Source organism: Corvus moneduloides, chromosome 10 (genome assembly GCF_009650955.1).
Source record: "Corvus moneduloides isolate bCorMon1 chromosome 10, bCorMon1.pri, whole genome shotgun sequence".
Classification (NCBI taxonomy): Eukaryota; Metazoa; Chordata; class Aves; order Passeriformes; family Corvidae; genus Corvus; species Corvus moneduloides.
This window is the reverse complement of record NC_045485.1, coordinates 9,756,519-9,774,909: the sequence shown is the minus strand read 5'-3', so window position 1 is coordinate 9,774,909 and position 18,391 is coordinate 9,756,519. Positions and strand designations below refer to the sequence as shown.

The window sequence follows — 18,391 nt, the reverse complement described above, 5'->3', positions numbered from 1 at the left end:
AAGTTATGGACTATCCATAGTGTCTTAATAAAAACCTAAAATTAAGAATAATAAGTAAAATCTTCTACAGAACACCACCATCATTAAGTTAAAAGCAAAGGCAACATGTAAATTTGATTCAATGCTGAGGTGTGCCAGAGGGTCTCACAGCCCCTTCCACTACTGCTTTTGGAGTCAGATCTTGAACTGGTGCTGAATTTCTTGCATTTGGGTGGACTCTGCATAGTTCATTGGTGGACTCATTCATAGTTCATTGTTGATTTGTGTTTGCCTGCCTTTGGTAGGAATGGGACTTTAACTACTTGACAGTTCTGATACCCAGCAATGGTCTGTCAATCTTGTGTTTATCAAAATTTCAGACAAAGTGATGTTTTTAAAATACACTTAAAGATAGGTTAAAAAAAAATTATTAGATGTTGCTGAGTTTCAGAGCTCAGCCATTCTGGAAAGATATTTTTAAAGAGATTAGGTGTGTGGCACCAGTTCACAGTGCACAGAAAGAATAATTATTTTGATTTCTTTCAAAAACCAGCAGAAAATGGGGAAAATATATTTTCTTTAGCTTGTTACAATCAGTAATTAAATAAGCTTTCCACTAAGATAACATATGGAAAACACTGATTCCAAAGAAAAAAATAAATCTATAAAGGCCTGAATTAGTGAAAAAGGAGATAAAGATGAAAGTAGCCTTATAAATAAATTTTATTATATAAATCACAGTACCATAACACTATCTTTTCTGTCATATTTTTATGCTCTAATGAAGCCCTCTTACATATTACTGTGGCCCACTCTTTGATGAGTTCTTCAGTATTCCCTGCTGCAATAAGCAGTCATCTGAAATACCTGTGGGACTGGCCTCTCCCAAGACACCCAGTGTGGATTGTTCCCTAACTACTGATTTCTACCATTTCAATGGCACAAAGAATTCTGTGTTTTGACGTGGAAATCCTTATAACTCTAAAAATGAATTAAGTATTCATCCAATCACAAAATGACATCATGAAAGCAGCTCTTTCGCTGATGTGGTGACTATAGAGTTGCTTGACATTATTCTGCTAACACAATTTGACTGGATATATGTTTTGACATCCAGACAACAGGGACGCTGATGGAAACTGATGGACCCAATGTCAAAAGAAGAAAAGCTGGCTGCAGGAGGACACCCAGAAAATTAATAGGTGGATTGTAAAAAAAAGCCTTTCCCAAAGGGCAAAGTCAATAAAGTGAGGACTGAATAAAACCCCCAAAAAACTGAAAAGAAAAGGCACAGAAAAACCAATTCTTATAAAAATAGCAAAGAAATACTGAGGGGACCATTGGAGCTCAGTAGATGCAGGCTGAGGAACAGTTAATTAGAAGCTGAATAGTCGACATTCAATATTCATATTTCTGTTTCTGCCACAGCCTTCAAAAGTAACTGTGTTACTGTAGAGAACCTCATTATTAAGCATCCTTTATCTTGTTCACACTTTTAGTGTTTTCCTTGATTTCCACCATAAATATGTTCCAGAATACTGTGAAGAAAATGCCATCCTCAGGAGGATTAGCATTTTTAGACATTTTTTGGGGGGATATTTCAATGCAGAAGCCACGACCTTTTCTTACTTCCCTCAAGAGCCTTTGTAAGCAGTTCTGGTTGTACATTTATAAAGTGTATTTATATATAATCTTCAAAATCTCCAAGATAACAAAAAAAAATCCAGTTTTAGAATCAGCCAGAAACAGACTCCTTCACATATTTCGCCATTCCGAACTGAGCATTTGTATCTCTGATAGATTGGTCACTTTTCCCTGTCATCAAGTGACATATCATAGGTAAAGGACTTGTGACAGGGCTTAAGGCACAACTGTGTTAAATAATGCAATGCCAAGAATCCAGTGTTTGCACAATCAACAAACTCCTCTTCTCCAAGTAAATGATAACATTTACCTATTTTGCCACCTGCTGACATCATGTCTCCCTTTCCACTGATTCCAGTATCCGACTATTTCTAAAGCCAGTCAGAGAGACATCATTGTTCTGATTTTTTGGAGTAGTCTCTGAAGTCCCCACACAGCAGATTTTGGAAACGGTGAGACTGGTATAGCTAATACAATTATATAATTACCGTTCTCTTATATTCTCCCGCAGGCCTCCAGTGACAGCTGCTGTTTGATAAAGGACACGTATTGGCAAAATGGACCTTTTGACTTGCTCCAGAATGGCCATTCTTATCGTTCTATGCAAAAAACCACACCAAACCAAAACAACCCTACAAAAAAGCCTCAATCAAACAGTCATCCAAAATACTAAATAACAAGAAACAATTCTGTTACTAAGAAATGGTTCTCAGATCAAAATACTGAAAATCAACAAAAAGGAAAAAATAAGTTTTGTGAAAGTAACTTGGCTTCATTTTCTGGAGTTCTTAGCTAGAACATTTCCATTGATAGAGTTGCTAAGTGCATTCTATTTGCAAATATAAACACTTGATTTTGATCAGCAAAAATGCATCAGCACACTTGAACAGTGTCAATGATGACATAATTACACTCACAATTTCCTCTCTGTAATGATTTTTAAATGTCAGCAGTCATTTTTTGTCTAATTGTAGCCTGCATGTCAGCACTTCCTCTTAAAACAGCATGTTCCTCTCTGCTGGAATTTCACACCTCTCCACTCACTCACTCACTTCACCAGTGAAGATAATGAAGATGATAAAGGGCTCCAGGATATTTTCACTACTGTACTGCTTTACTATTTAACATCAAGCAGGCAGAATGAGAACTTTTTTTTAAAAAAACAGTAGAGAGTTTGATCAGTTAGACTATAAATAATTATTTGATTTTAATGAACAAATCAAAAAGCAGTTTTCATTTCTCAGACCCCCTGCTGGTGCTTTACTAATAACCTGTTTAAAAGCTGGGGGCTGTGATAAAAATATTCCCACGCATCAAGACCTAAACTTACTCACTGGAGGAGAAGGCTGACCATGCAGTGCCAGCCCATCTCTTGATCACTTCAGTGTTTAGCACAGTGCAAAGCAGGTGACACTTGCTCTGCAAAGGCTGCCTGGTTGGAGATGTTATCGCTACCATCTGTTGCTATGACCTAGAAAGTGACTTTCCAAATGCTATTTTGCACTGCTCCAGGCCACCAGAGCCCACAGCATAACAAATAGGTGCACCTCAGGGCTCTCTTCCTCCTTCCACAGACTACATCATGAAGTGTATGGAAGTGAACCACTTGTGCAATGAACTGGAAGCTCTGCACTGAGGTTAGAACGAACATTTTCCACTCATCTGAACAAACTCTGGAATTGGAAACAGGGGACAAGGAAGCCTCCTTCAATCCAATTTGCTTGTAACTCATTCCAACTCTCTGATGCTGCTTACCTGTAGGGTTTAGGAGATAAAGCTTATCATTTACTGGCCCATTTAATATCAAAACAGGTGAAAAGCCAGAAAGAATTCACACTGTGAAGTCAAATAATGAAATAAGGTTGAGATGTCTGATAAGAAAAGAATACAATTGAGTATCTCTAATCACAAATACACATGCACAAAAACATATCAATTAGTTATTTGTCTGAATATGTCTCCAAAATATAGAAAAATGAAAAATGAGTAAACTGAATAAAGACAGTGTAGGTGTGGGTTTTCTACAGCCCATGATAAAGTTCATTATGTTCCTCTGTCACATTGCCATCACATGTGACTCCTATATACACAACTGTGTGTGTACACACAGGCATGTGGGGAACATGCACAGATTCATACAACACAAATGCAGACCTGGGTCTCTTTGTGGTTTGTGCTGCATTTTATGTCCTACACTTTACTTTGAACTGCCTTTTTTGGCTAAATTGGTGCCTCAGAAATCTTCTGGAGCTCTTGGAAAGGGCAGGGTTTTTTAACAACTGCATCCTATGCACTTGTGAGATGTGTGGATGTGTAGAGACAATCTGAAAAGAGATGCTCCCGAGTCTGCTCAGTGCAGAGGGATGTCCCCCAAGGAAACAAAACAAACCAAAGACACCAACAGCCAAGCAATCAAGAGCAAAAGAAACCAGTCTTTGAGTACTCCCTGGAGAGTATGAGTGCTCAAGACAGAGGAGGACCTGCCATGGGGAACACAGCATATGCAGGTCACTTGCCTGTGCCCACTCTCAAGAGAACAGGAATCAAAATCTAAAAATACTAAAAGCTGAGAGACTATGTATAAGATGAGCCTAGAACACAGAGGCACTGCTCTAGAACTTTCCTTCTCCCCTACCCCTTCCCTTTTCCAGTTTTATACCAAAGAGAAAAGTAGGCAATATTAAAATTAGTTCTAAATTGGGTGTAATATGCTCATAGGCAAGTCAGCCATACTGGAATGTTACCACAAAGCAACATATGAGCAGGCTCCACTTCTGTGCACTGCACCACAGAAATGATCAACACCTCCTTGCCAAGTTGCTCAGCTAAAGGTAAATTGAGAAAAGGGAAAGCAAGGTAAGAGCCATTTCTGGAGTCTTCTGCAGATCCAGGTGGCTTGCTGGAGGCTGTGAAAAGGATTTTCTTAAGGCTAGTAAGATGAAAAGGCACTTTGATGAGAAGGTTCTTCTGTTTCCATAGAAAAGCAAAAAGGACATTTACCTCTCAGTTTGCCTCTTTGGGATTACCTGCAGAAGACAATCACACTCCACACAGAGCTGAGATAATGCTCAATTACCCTGGCCAGGACTTTTTTTTTTTTTTTTTTTTTTTTAGTTTACTACTGAGTCTCACTGTTCTGGTTTGAAACCCCAGCTTTTTAATGAACTACCAAAGGCAAATTACGTATTACACCCACCCACCCCCAACATTTGAACATGAGGAAATCTGCAAAGGGAAAGGGGAAATGGAGTTTTCCGTTTCAGTGGACCAAAGGTATGGGATTATTGACGTTACACATAGGAATTGAGTTTATGTTTTACATTACAGTCAAGCATTCCTGTAGCTTCAAACAAACAAATAAAGGCTGTTGAGAGAATGACACGTTGTTCATTTAGTGTCTAACAGTGGTACATTCAGCCTGTAGGAGCACAGAAACATTCCCTATACTACCTGAACCAGGTTTATAGCCTTTCAAAATAAGACTGATATGGATTGTGCTGTTTGGCTGATTATTCATGACTCAGTCATTGCATACAGAGCATTGGCTTCTGCTGCATCTGAGGGTGCTTGACATTTCTTAAAGTCATGCCAAAAGTATTTCAACTTGGCCTCTCAGAAAACGATGCACATTAAGCTAGAGACCACATCTGAAAACTTCAGTTGATTTGCTTCATATGAACTTGAATTGAACCTCAACCTTACAAAACAAGGCATATTAAAGACAGCTGAATAGTGACCATGACAACACTGCTTCCAAAAAACCCATAGGTATAGCCAACATTTATACATATATACTGCGAGGGATAATACATTCTTTTGTACGCTTATTAATACCAGTTCATGCTGTGTGCATAACTTTTCATCAGCAAAACTGTACGTTATGCAGGAGTTTCCAGATACTAGTTTACCTTTGATGTTTTTTGCTACTCTGATAGGGCCCATGCAAAATGAAATTAGTCAAAATGTTCCAAGTTTTTGGCTTGGGTGCAATATGGTCTCAAAATATTGCCTCAATTTTAAAAGCCTGTCTTGTGGTAAAATCTGTGCTGCAACTATATGTTGCATTCCACTAAGCCATAACATTAGTTATAACATCTTAATTTCTTTTATTTTTTAATTGTGACAAAAAGAGTGACATTCTTTTCATTGCTGTATTTTGGGAAGATGAATGCCAATTTTTTGAATAGATTATTTTGTTAAATGAACCTTTATTCCATCTAGATATCTGCTATTTTTCATTCCTTGGACTAAAGGACGATTCTTTAGTTTGGACTCTTGTCAGCACTGATGTAAAGTGCTTTATGCCTCATTTTTATAACCCATTTTATCCCAACTGCGGTGCATTTTTAATCCCCTTTTCACTACCTAAATTGAGGAATACGGCCTCAGTATTGGAGAGGAATATGTTTAGTTTATTTTGCAATACCCTGCCAAGGGACATTTTCCTAAATGTGTATTTTCTAATCTTTAATTAGTATCACAAATACTTTTGCAGCCTGCACATTCTTCCAGTGCAAGGTTGTATAGAGGAGTCACTGCATTCTGCATGTCCTGTGGGACTGTGTGAGGAGCTACATGCTCCCCTTTCACACAGTGAACAAAAGCTAAATTCTTGCCTTTTATTTCTTTATTTTCCTTAGGTCTGAAATATTAAAATTATAGGTGCAGTCCTGAGGGCTGAATACTGATGCTCAGACCTTCTTGGGTGGTACCAGGGTAAGAGTTGATCCAGGTCTATGATTCATCTGCCATCTCTTTTGCAATTACATCGCTTTTCTGACCTTTTATATATTTACTTCGTAGCACAGATACAGTGTTTACTACTTCTTTGGGGACATAATGAATTGCAAACACAATGTCCTTTCCCCCAACAAGACTAAAGCATAAATAGCTCAGTCGTTATCAACCAGGAGCACCACACATATGTACTTCCTTATGTATTTTTATGTGCGGATATATTTTCATAGATATATAAGATGTGGAACACTGACAATGTGCCAGCTTAGCCCATTAAGGAGCTGGATACATGTCTTTGGCATCAGCCACTTCTATTACACAGCACACAGAAGCAATAGCAAAGGCAGCCTTAGAGGGCAAAAATCTCTACTCTTGTACTATTAATGCATATAATTCCTAGCTCATCTGTGACAACTTGTATTAAAATTTTGCTAACTAGAACTGCAATCATACCTTTTAATCCACTCTATGCTTTGGAAACGAGACCTGGCGTGCATCTGGGCTGTCCTCAATAGCTGTGCCTGCAGTCTCAGAACAGTGATTTCAGTGAGGTTTATCCATCCTGCAGGGAGAAACCTTAAATATAACCTGGTGTTTAATTTGTCTTGACTTTCCCTGTTGGCTTCTCCCAGGCTAAAGCCAGAGTGTAAACTAACACATAAGGAGTATGGATGAAATGGGTGCCAGGACTTGACTGTAAACTGCTGCCCAAATTAGCACAATGGTATAGTTACTATTAAAACAAATTGCCCAATGTTGTAAAGAGACCTCCAAAAGTTGAATTTGTGAAGCTCTCATCGTCTTAAGGCACAGGGATCTATTTCTTGCCTTTTCAAAATACAGAGCCTGAATATGAAAACTTTCATTGCCCTTTCCACTTGCCTATTCTAGGGTTCATGTAGTTTAGATTTAATAAATTCTCAGATAAAAGGTCTGGTATATAAGCACCAGTTACGAGTGACAGCTTCAGTGATGGTGGCATCCACCTTCTTTTGGGTTCTATTGGTCTAAACTGTCCTTTCCTTAATGTGTGGAACCTTGTTCTACTTTGGGGACAGCAGGAATATGTAATCCAAAATATCCTATCTCCATCTGGATGCTCCCCTCCTTTCTTCATCTAGCACTTACTGCATGAATGCTACCATAAAGGTACCACGAGACGGTGCTAAGAGCACAAATGGATCTCATTAATTGTTTTAGGAATGAGAAATGAAAGAGCAGTGACACTGTGGAGGCATTAAGGGACAGAAGAATCATGGCATGAGCAACAAAACCCTGTCAATCCTCTTGGTGCAACCCTCCCTCTGCTTTTCATTCAGCCTGGGCACTGCTCTCTGGACATGAGCTCCCACCATGGCAGCAGTGGCCCCTACCTGCTGCTGGCACCATGTCCCCTGCCATCAGCTTCTGTGACCAATGCCCAGTCAAGCTGCTGGGCAGGCAGAAGTCCAGCCTGGAACTGGCCACTGCTGCATCTTTGGGTGTCACCAGCACTAAAAATGGAATGGCCCTTCCATAGCTATCCAGTGCCAGCATCCTTCCATCTTTAATGCAGTTGGCCCAAGAAAACTTGACATTGAGAGCAATGTTAGCTAGGGTTGATGTTGCTGTGATGCTGTAAAATCTTTAGTGAAATGGGGTTTGTAGCTGCTAATACCCCTTTTCTCCTCCTAGGCAAGACAACACCACCCCATTGCACAACCTGTGCTAAGAGTTACCAGCCCAGCTGTGCAGGGCATCGCCATGCAAGGCTCTGCGCTGGGCTGGGCTGCTCACAGTGCCACGCCAACCTGCCTGTGATCCACTCTAGCTGGGCTAGTGCAAAAATCCCAGCTCTTTGCAGTAAGATTTAAATTCTGGTTTGTAGAGAATATGGAGAATCGTTGTGTGTCACAGTCCACTATAAAAACTTACTGCTTCCCCAAACAATTAAGGTCTTTAGGAGACAATCAGCAAACTGACTTATTTCTCCTGTAAACAGGAAAAACACATCCCTTACTGCTGCAGAGGTTCCTAAATGAAGCACAGCTGGATGGCTGCCAGTAAACCTTAGTATAGTAGTTGGCTGGGGAACAAGGATGCCCTGGCAACCACGTGTTTGTTAGTGAGGATGCTGCGTAATTTTTAACAAATGGTTGTGAGCTAAGGCTGGGGGTGGAGGTGTGATGAGGAGGGAGGTCTGCTTCCCAGAGATTTATACAGGAGCTGCTGCAGAGAAGGTAAGCACTCTCCATGGAAAGCAGTGCTGGAACAATGGAATCATAGATGTTTAAGGCTAAAGAGCCTTCAACAATTTTGCAGGTGTACTTAACTCTTTCTTCTATCGGCTTGAAGCTACAAATGTGACACGGTGCCTCACCATCACAGGACAGATCTAAGGGAACATTATGCAGGCTCCTTTTGAAAATAATAAAAATTAAAGTTTACAGAGAGAAAGGGTGAAAAAGCTGGGTTATGAACTGTGATTAGTTTGGACTGCACCAACATATGCTCGATCCCTGATTTAGTTTTGTAGCTTCAATCTCTTCCTCTGTGTTAAGTAAATGTGCATCAGTGCATTAGTAGTTAAGGAATAATTATAATTCTAACATAGGTACTGATGTTTTTTCTTGCTCTCCTAAAAAGCTAGGTCAGGTCACTTCTTGTGTACTGAGGAAGAAAGGTAAGTTCTTTTCAGAAAATTGCTACACATCATTTGTTGATCTCACCCTGGGGCAAAGGTCTCCAGGGTAAAGGTTTTCATGCTTTCATAAATCTAAACTTCTGAGGAAGACAATAATGGACAGACAAGTGTCTTAAATTAACATTTAAGATTACAACTGCAGATTACCATCGCAGTTGCAGCTATTAACTGAGGCCTTGCAAACATGTTCATTAATTCTGTCTACTAGTAACAGCCCCAAACCTACGGCAGCTCTTTGTGAGGGCAGGTGAGTTCTGGTTACCTTGCACACGTATTCAGCTGGTGGTTCCTCTTCCAAATCTTTGCACAACAGGAATGGTCACTGCTAAGGAACAGATGTGTTTAACCTCACAAAAAGCTCCAGTTCATTGGGCTCGGGAACAAACTCAGGGGCACCTCTCATGTATTTCATAGAGATGGTGTAAAACTCATTATTTGATAGTATTAGTTAGTATTTACAAAGTATTTTAAATTCCCAGAGAAATCATTATAAAGTTGTTGTAGACATTATTATTGCTATTACTGTCAGGAACAATATTGTGTTTTATAATCTACACAAACACTAATATTGTTTTGTTTCTTAAGAGTACTTATGTGCTTTATAAAATGTCGTGTATTGTTCTCTGTGTCCTCTGATCCACAGTAACTTCATAATGATAAGAAATATTGACATTTGGGGATTATTTTTTACTGTCTTTTTTTAATACAGACTTCCATGGAGGATTTGCTAATGGTATATGTGTGTGTTTGAATTAAACCCTTTAATGCTAGGGGAGGAGATCAGTTTGACATGGAATTCAACAGCTGTTGTTTCTTTAAGGAGAAAAGGCCTGCTGGATTTAAGTGTTTGAGTATATCTGGTTGACTGAACAGTTTCCTCAAGGAAGTATTCATTCAGTCAATGTCCTGAAGGGTTAAGAAAACAGAAACCCATAATGTTACTGGGTTGTTGTTAGGTACGTTGCCAAGGGAACCCTAGCTGGAATGTTTAAATGTGTTGTTTCTCCCCAAACCCACAGGAGTGGAGCTTGAGTGTCTTGGTGTGCCCTAATCCTCACAATTAGTTTCTGTGTGGTAAGGGGGCTTATGGGGCTGATCAGACTAAATACCTGTCGTGACATTGGGTAACATTCCCACCATGCTGGGCAGAGTGGGTTTAGCATCATACTCATCACTTAGGGGAATCACAACCAAAAGCAGAAAAGGGAGTATCTTAAAAGCCTCCTTTTTTGCTTCTCCCTGAACCTGTGCATTTCTTTTAGTAATGCATATTACAGAAATTAATGATCCCCAAGGAGGTCTCCTTAAGTCTTTGGTAAGAGAAATCATGACACTGATCTTGACTCAGATCCTTAATATCTGTATTGCTTTGTCCCACATGCCATTTAATTTGCTTCACTGGTGTAAAGCTGGAGGAACTTCTGTTGGAAATGACCATTTCAACAGAAGAGGCAAATTTTAGCCTTGTTTCCATGTAAAGGCTGGGCTCTTGCACTGCAACAGATTTTTTCAGCAGAAAGCCTAATCAAGCACTCCTTATTTCCAGATAATTGCTGTAAGAAAAATGCCTAAATGTATCTGTAGAGGTCAACTGTGCCATAGATATTTCAAGAAGCTGGGAACAACCCTCCCAAAGCCTTCCATTGGGCCATCACTCTCAAATGTTGGGCCTGTTCTACCACCATGGTTTTTTCATGGATGGTTGGTGGCACTCAATTGAGTCAAAACTAGCTAAGCAGCACTCCATCCCTTGTTGAGTGTCAAACATTTTTCCTAGCACAAACTGATCCACACTTTGACCCATTTATGTATTTCTTCTGGTATGTGGCAGGATTTGCATTCAGTGGAATGTTTTCACTTTTATACTTGTACCCCCTCCTATCACTCAACATAATGTTTTTAATATGATCCAAGATAATTCTGTCTTAATATACTTTGAGCCAAGTTTAGTTCCAATGGATGTGGAAAACACAGATTACCTCCTCCTTGCAGCAGCCTCTCAAGCGCAAAAGCTCAATGCTTTCCCAAGGCATGGTTTCTAAACACCTGATAATTCTTGTTGCCTCCTAAGCAGGACCCACAGCTTGAAATGGAGACATCCTGAGAAAGAGGAAGTTCTCCAGCTGGTCAGTGTTGGGGCAGATTAAGCACTTTTTATCTACAAAAGTCCTGTGTACACATCCTGTTGTGAAGTTTCCTTTTTCTGTTCTTTTCTCAGTATGAAACCATTGATCAACAGGCCAAGAGGCCTTTCTTTCTACATCCAGATAAAACAGTGAGCTTAGGCTTCGTCATGTCCTGGGGTCCTCATCCTCCAGTTGTCCACACTGGGAGTCATCTGAACTGCAAAACACTGAGGAAGACTGGTTCACACCTGGCTCTTCTACAGACGATGATTTCAAAACTTCTTTCAAGTTCTTAGATTTTTAAAAGTTAGGAAACCAGAGTAGAATCCTGGGGAGTCAATGCTTCCATCAGTGCTCAGAGGCCAAAAGTCCTATTTCCACCAGGATCAGAATGAGTGGACAGTGCTGAAGCTTAGGAATGCTGACAGCACACATTTCCCAGCTGTGATGAATCTCATGATTTAAAATAAAAGAACAAAGGAATAAAAGCCAAAGCTTGATCAATGATTTCTGTGTCTCTTTTACTCCATGACTTTTGATATGGTGATGCAGAGGGACAACTCACAAGAATTAATTTTTTGGTTTATTCTATTACCTATTTTTGTGAATTCTGAAACTCATGCACAAGTTAGTTTGACCAGGCATTTCTGCACAGTTTTGAAAGTTTTATGTTGGGCTGGACTGAGGTGCATTGGCAGGAGCTGAATGTGGTTTGCCTACAATCTTGTTGGCTCAGGTTTGTACTTCATTACCCAGATTTATTTATGTTTTTATTTAAAATAGTCTCTTAGAAGTCTCTTTAGGTATTCTCAGGTCTTGTAAACTGAATGCAAAACAGAAGCTACTATTTGAGCTGAGTCCACTGTGTAAAAGACAAAGAACCTATTAAAAGCCCTATAAAAAGCAGTGTAACCAAAGCCCTGCACTCCTCAGAAGAGTTATTCCTGCAATGGGTGCTAAACTCCAGAGCCCTAATGATGGGGCACTCCTTACCTCTTTTCCTTTGCCATTTGCAATCACAAGGTGAGGATGAGCAAAAATCTGCCTTTTTCCTTTTATTAGGTGCAGGAAACTTTTGTTTTGGCAGTGCTTCTTTTTGTCATTCACAGAGTTTGTTTTTCTCTTGATTTTTTTGGGAGCTTTTTATTTCCTGTCAGAATGTGGAGGAGAAAGCTGTTCTAGTCTGTAAGTTATGCGCCCCTTACAGTGCCCCTTACAGCACAAGGAAAAGAGAAACAGAATCCATGGCACCGTGCAGAAATGCTGCACTATATAGTTTGCCCTGGTTAAACATTCCCAGAAAGGGAATAACACAACGCTGTGGAGCTCCTGAATGTCTTTTGGCCTTTGTGCTGCAGAGGTGCAGGCATTTAGGGTTAAACTGAAACAGTGCTGGATTCTGGGCAAATTAGTTTTCAGACCTGAGCTACGTAGATCAGAATTATTTCCTTTTCGTATTACCACAACCCTATCTCCTCCACACCTGAAATAAGTGGCATCTGGAACCTTGAAAAGCAATATGCAACAGCTGTGTGAGAATTTAATTTGATACAGCCACATGCCCCCATCTTCAGCCACCTTTTTTGATCTTTCTTCAAACAACTTAAAATATATCTACAAAATAATGCTGAAGGTCTTGTATGTACAGATTTTTGTAAAAAATACATACATACAATACAGTATGTAATTCCGTCATTTTTTGCCTTGTCTTCTCCACATGCAGAGAGATGTCAAAGTGGAAAAGAAAGAATGGTTATTTATTCACATTTTTTGAAGCCTGCAAGAGGAAAGAGTTGCATTTTTAGATTGAGTTTGGGATGGTCTCACTTTCTCCTCAGCACTGATCTTATAATTCACTTTATCTTGTTCTGAAACATTTTGGTGAGGGAACATGAGCACTGACTCTAGTCAGCTCCTTTTAGCTGCTGGAGTTTTCTGAATTCTCCCTCAGTACATTCATGACTAGTGGTGCCTAATGACAATGGATCAAACCATTACACTTAAAAAGCAGCTTACATGAAATTTGAATGTGCATCTGTAGTTTGTGAATCTTGCGTCAGCTGCGTTTTCTTTGCTGCTAATATTTGAACCTTGCACATTCCTACGAATCTATGCATATGCTTTAAAGATCCACCTTCAAGATCAAACCCTTTATCTGTTTATACTTATGCTTATCCTTAAAGCATCATGTAGACTTTAGAGCTGCAAGGACTGCTCAAAGCTAACTTTGTCTCTGAGAGGCTAAGTCCATGCAAAACACTGGATAGTAGTGCAGGTTCTGGTTGTGCTCAAAATCAACTGCAAGTCTGAGACAACAGGATTTTAATAATGTAAACAAGAAAAAAAGAGTCTTATTCATTAAAGTGCATGTTGGAGTTGCTTGGTAGCTGAGAACAAGTTTCTACGGCAAAAGTACCACTAACTAACAGAAAAGCTCTTTCTGATTTTTAAATATTATTGTAAACTCTGAATTATGGTTTATCTGCTATTCTACCTATTAATAACTTTCTATTATGTCCAATTAATTAGTTATTGGAAAAACACCAAGGCCAGCACTCGTACAACAAATCAAACCTTTCAGCACCGTCAGATGCTAGGGATGCTGGCACACATCTGCCTTTTCTGCCAACAGCACAATAACAACAACCCCAGCAGAACCATTGCCTTTGGTTAGCCCCCGGATTTTTACACTAGGATTTGTTCAGTTGATATAAAATGGTAATTCAGGCAGTCCAAGTCAACACTACAGGGGGCCTCTATAGGGGAAAACACAGCCCCTAAACAGGCTTCCAGAGTCCCCCCCTCAGGTTCAGAATGCGGTTTTAACCATCCCTAAGACGACCCCCCCACCAACTTTTACAGAGGCCACCCTCTGCTCACAAAACCTAGTCCCTTCCCTGAAGGCATTCGGGATCCTTTGAAATGGAAAATTTATGCTGTACTGAAATAGTTCATACTATAATAAACAACTAGTGCCATCATTCTGCTGGTATTCAGAGCGCAATTAAACCTGAACCTCATGTGAGGACTCCATTTGGGGTAGAAGGTGGTGCTGTGGGGAGGACAGGCAGCTCACCCCAAGAATCTTTCCTACTGCAGCAGGTTTTACTGCTTGTCCTCCCTGCCCCTGCAGTGAACAGCCCCCTTCTCCCTCCCCACATTTTCACAAGGCACGGGGGCTTGTGGGGGATTATATAACTTATAGGTCAATTTGTTGTTTGGGCAGAAGAATGTGGTATGTTGGCCGAAGCTGTTTGTTTGCTTAAGTTCTCAGAGTTCAATGAGGTCATTTTCTCATCTTCCCTGTGTTTTCTGTATTTTCCACAGACCTGCCAGCCTCAAACAACACCCTCTTTCTTCGCATTAGAAATGGAAACACGTCCTCTGCAGGAATTTTCCACTTAATAGCTCCTGCTTTCCTACCGGGGGCCTCAGTGCACCACCACTGCAATGCTGTATTTCTTTCCACTGCAGTTTGACATTTTGCAGCCAGAACAACGAACGGCATTCACTCCATCCTGATTTTTGAAAAACATATCTCTACAGGCCCACAGAACGCACCCAGTGCAGCAATCACCAGGGGAAAATGGCAAAGGTACTTAAACATCATTACATGTCACTGAGGATATGACATTGTCTGGTAAAAATGCTCTTTTATACAGTTGCTTTTCCTTACTTCCCATTCCTCCGCCCTCCAACCCTTTATACACACACACAGACACCAAAGCCCCTGCCCTACTCTTCTAATACCAGCCACTCTCTTGTTCTACACTTGGTTGTAATTGTTTGCCTTTATGAATTATTTCCTTTGCATAATATTTGCAAACTGCATATCAGGTCCTGACACTGTGAGGAGCAGAAATGCACATTGCAGATAATCTGAGCAGTAAACAAGAAGCCTGCTTTAAAATGCATCAAGTGACCTGTCTGAAGGCAGCAATATTTGCAGATTGTTTACTGCTGAGATGCAGTGATGTCGCTGAAATGCAGCAGCCTGAAGACTGGAGCAAAATGGGATCTCAGACACTCGGTCAAGCACAACCGAGTCAAGCAATTTTTTTATTTGTTGTTTGCATTCTGCTTTTTTTTAAGTTAGAATTGTATTATAAATTATTAAAAGCTGTTTTCCAAAAATCTCTTTGCTGTGTCTATGAAAAAAAATTTAATTCCTTTACAGGGAGCAAAATGAATGGAAGTAAACATGTTTATTGCTAGAAGGAAGGTTTCCCCTGTCTGCGCAGTGGTAGAGTCTCAGACAGCAAGGTCCCAGTAGGTCAGACTGGCACATTGAATTGCGTATCAAATGAAACTGGTATTCTGGAAAAAGGGTGGAAAGAGGAAGAGGGGTGTTAGTGAGGAGGTTGCTCAGGCCAAGAGGGTGGGCCACTGAAAAACAACAAGTTAAAAAATAGGATTGATGATTTGCAGGACACCTAGGGTATTTCTTTCAAGGGGTATTACTTCCACTTTTAACCAGGAACAAGAGCTAGAAGAAAAAAAGCGGCAGGAGCTGACAGCTTTGCGCTGATCAAAGGGACAGAGCATTGAATGCCTTCTTTCGCTAGCTATTTATTAGAGAGAGAGAGAAGGGCTCCTTTGCCATTCTACTTAGGAGAGAAGGGATTAAAGATCAAAAAAAAGAGGGAGACCGGCATGAGTTCTTTGTTCAGAAAATATTTCTCTTTTTTTTTTATAGTGTGCCGTGCTGTCCACTACAAGACGAAAACACCATTTCTTTTTATAGCATTGCTCCCTTTCTTTTCTCACTGACCAAAATTTCTAGCGATAAACAATTCCAGTAGCTTTTATTTTTTAATATAAAGAAGGCTCCCTTTGGGAAACTTAGTTAACTGTCTTTTAGCCTGATTAACCTAGGAAATAAAGTTTAAATGCACTGCTGGGATTCTATTAGGATCATCAGTTCATACAGATAACAGCAAAAGGTGTTAAAATGCACTTCACTGGTGCAAGTGATCTCATGTTGTAAAAATGATTATCCCCAGCAGAACAGGGAAGGATTAAGGGGCCATGTCTACATCTGGGAAACTCCATAAGTGTTTTATTAGCATTAATACATGTATTAATCACACAGACACAAAAAAAAAAGGGCCCGTCAGGATGGTGGCAAATGGCACAGTGCATTAAACCCACTCTCTTAAGTCAGTGGAATGTGAGCATCTTTATTCTTAGAATTGCAATAAAGCTGTTAAGTAGTATGAATGAAGTTGGGGAAAGCCTGCTTGTATGATTGTGGATCATTGTGGATTACCTAAAAAGAGAGACTGCTTCTAAAGTAAGGCACTGCCACTGCAGAGACTTTGAAGAAATATGAGGTAAATTTAGTGTCCTAGCCCCAAATCTGTTGAACTACACTGTGGATGTTTGATCGCAGTGACCTAACTGCTCATTTATATTCCAATTTCTGTTATGTGGATCAGAAAGAAAAGGTCTGTCCATGTCCCATGCTTCTGCTCCCTCCTCTGCTTCTTAGTTCAGGTTGCTGCTTCCCAGCATGAGCGAGAGTCAGGCTAAATAGCCGTGCAAGCATGGCTGAGGTAACACTGATCAAAACAAATACTGTTGATCAGACATGTGAATAATTCAGCAGATGATCACTGTGGGGTTTGAGATGAGCAGCATTTTCCACATTTTCATTCCATTTCCATTTGCAGCCCCTAAATTTTGTTTCATCTTGATAGCAACCACAAATAAAAAATGAAGCACTGCCAAATATGTGGTGATTTTACAGCCAGCTTTTTATAAGGCCTATTGCCAGCATTAGGCTAGCAAAACCAATACATGGTGATGATATTTAGGGTTCTTTTTGATCTCCAACCTTCACCACTACCAAAACAAATCTAAGACCTTTAGTGGAGATTAGGAATGCAACTCTTGCAAAAAAAAAAGTGCTCATGTTTTTGCTTGTAGTCTCTTTTCAGCTCCACTATGTTTGTTGACAATCACCATACTAGAGCAGCATCTAGGAAAGTCTTGATAAAAACTACTTTAGCACCATGATAGATGTGGTAGTGAGACATATTACTGACTTCATTGCTAAAAATATAGTTATACATGTTGAAATCCTGTCAAGAAGTTGCCTCTTTCATTCCAGTATTATACACTTCTCTTTCAGTGGATATTTGGAGTATTGTATATGTCTGTCACCACAGCAGTGACATTTGTTCTTTTGTTCCTCAAAATGTCACCTGCCTATCAAGATATCTAAGATAAGTAGGACTGGGAAAATTTGTTGAATCATCATGCACAGGCTTTTTTCTGCCAGCAGATGCATTACATGAGACACTTATATTGATGTGGAATAGCAATAGAAGTCAGCTTCCCTGTCTGCAAAGTTAAAGAAATTATCACTTGCCTTACAAGGATATTTTAGTAATTCCTTCACAGCATTAGGTGGACAGATGGACTGTAAAACCAGTCAGTCCCTGATACTGCAGGGCTGTTCTTAGAGTTCACAGTGTTGCAAAGGACATTGAGGAGGAAGGGGACTCTGTGAATAGTAAGCATTTTAAGTGCCATAGTATTTTGAGCATGCATAGCTACCTTACTTGAATGCCCTCAAAGCTTGAAAAAAAAACTTAACTGAGAGCCTAGTAAGTAGCCAGGTGACAAAAGAGACAGGAAATAGGATGCTAGAAAAGTGGAAATCAACGTCTAAACAGGGAGGCAAAGAAGAAATGAAAAACCAAGCTTATTAAAACACAGAGGGCTTTTTAGAAGTGACACCATTCTGACAGAAGATCAACACTGTTTCAAATATACTGTATTTCTCCACCCACCCCTGAGTAGATCTTAAGTGTCCTTCACTGCTTTGGAGTCAGATTTCAAGCCAAAATGTCTGTGTTACTAGTTTTGCAAGTGCTACCACTAATTGAAACCACATAATGTTGCAGATCTGAAAAAAGGCAGGCAGGGCATCCCTGCTGAAAAGCTACCCAGCAGGACAACCCCTTTGTTCTCTTTTAAAATAAACGAATTCAAGGGAAATGTTGTCTAAATCATTGCTTCTAAATGTATACAGAATTTCCTCCCTTCTCCCTCTCCATTTTCCTGATCAGCTATCAAAGGACTTCGCTATTCTTGTAAACTGCAAAAATGGTTTTAATATGCATGCTTGTCATTTCTAGGTGTATAAATTTTGCTTTTGCAGGGATTTTACATGGCACGTATTGTGATCACCTGTGGGTAGGGTAGTTAATTAGCA

General features: G+C 39.9%; 1 protein-coding gene across 4 annotated transcripts in view; it reads left to right on the top strand.

The window, feature by feature from the left end:
* IRS1 (insulin receptor substrate 1) overlaps positions 1-15,303 on the top strand; it is a 307,581-nt gene extending 292,278 nt beyond the window's left edge. For all 4 annotated transcript variants that reach the window (XR_004241993.1, XR_004241992.1, XR_004241991.1 and 1 more), the window contains one exon: positions 2,135-15,303. The gene's annotated coding sequence lies outside the window, so the exon portion shown is untranslated. The remainder of the gene's footprint in view (positions 1-2,134) is intronic.
* The last annotated feature ends 3,088 nt before the right edge of the window (positions 15,304-18,391 follow it).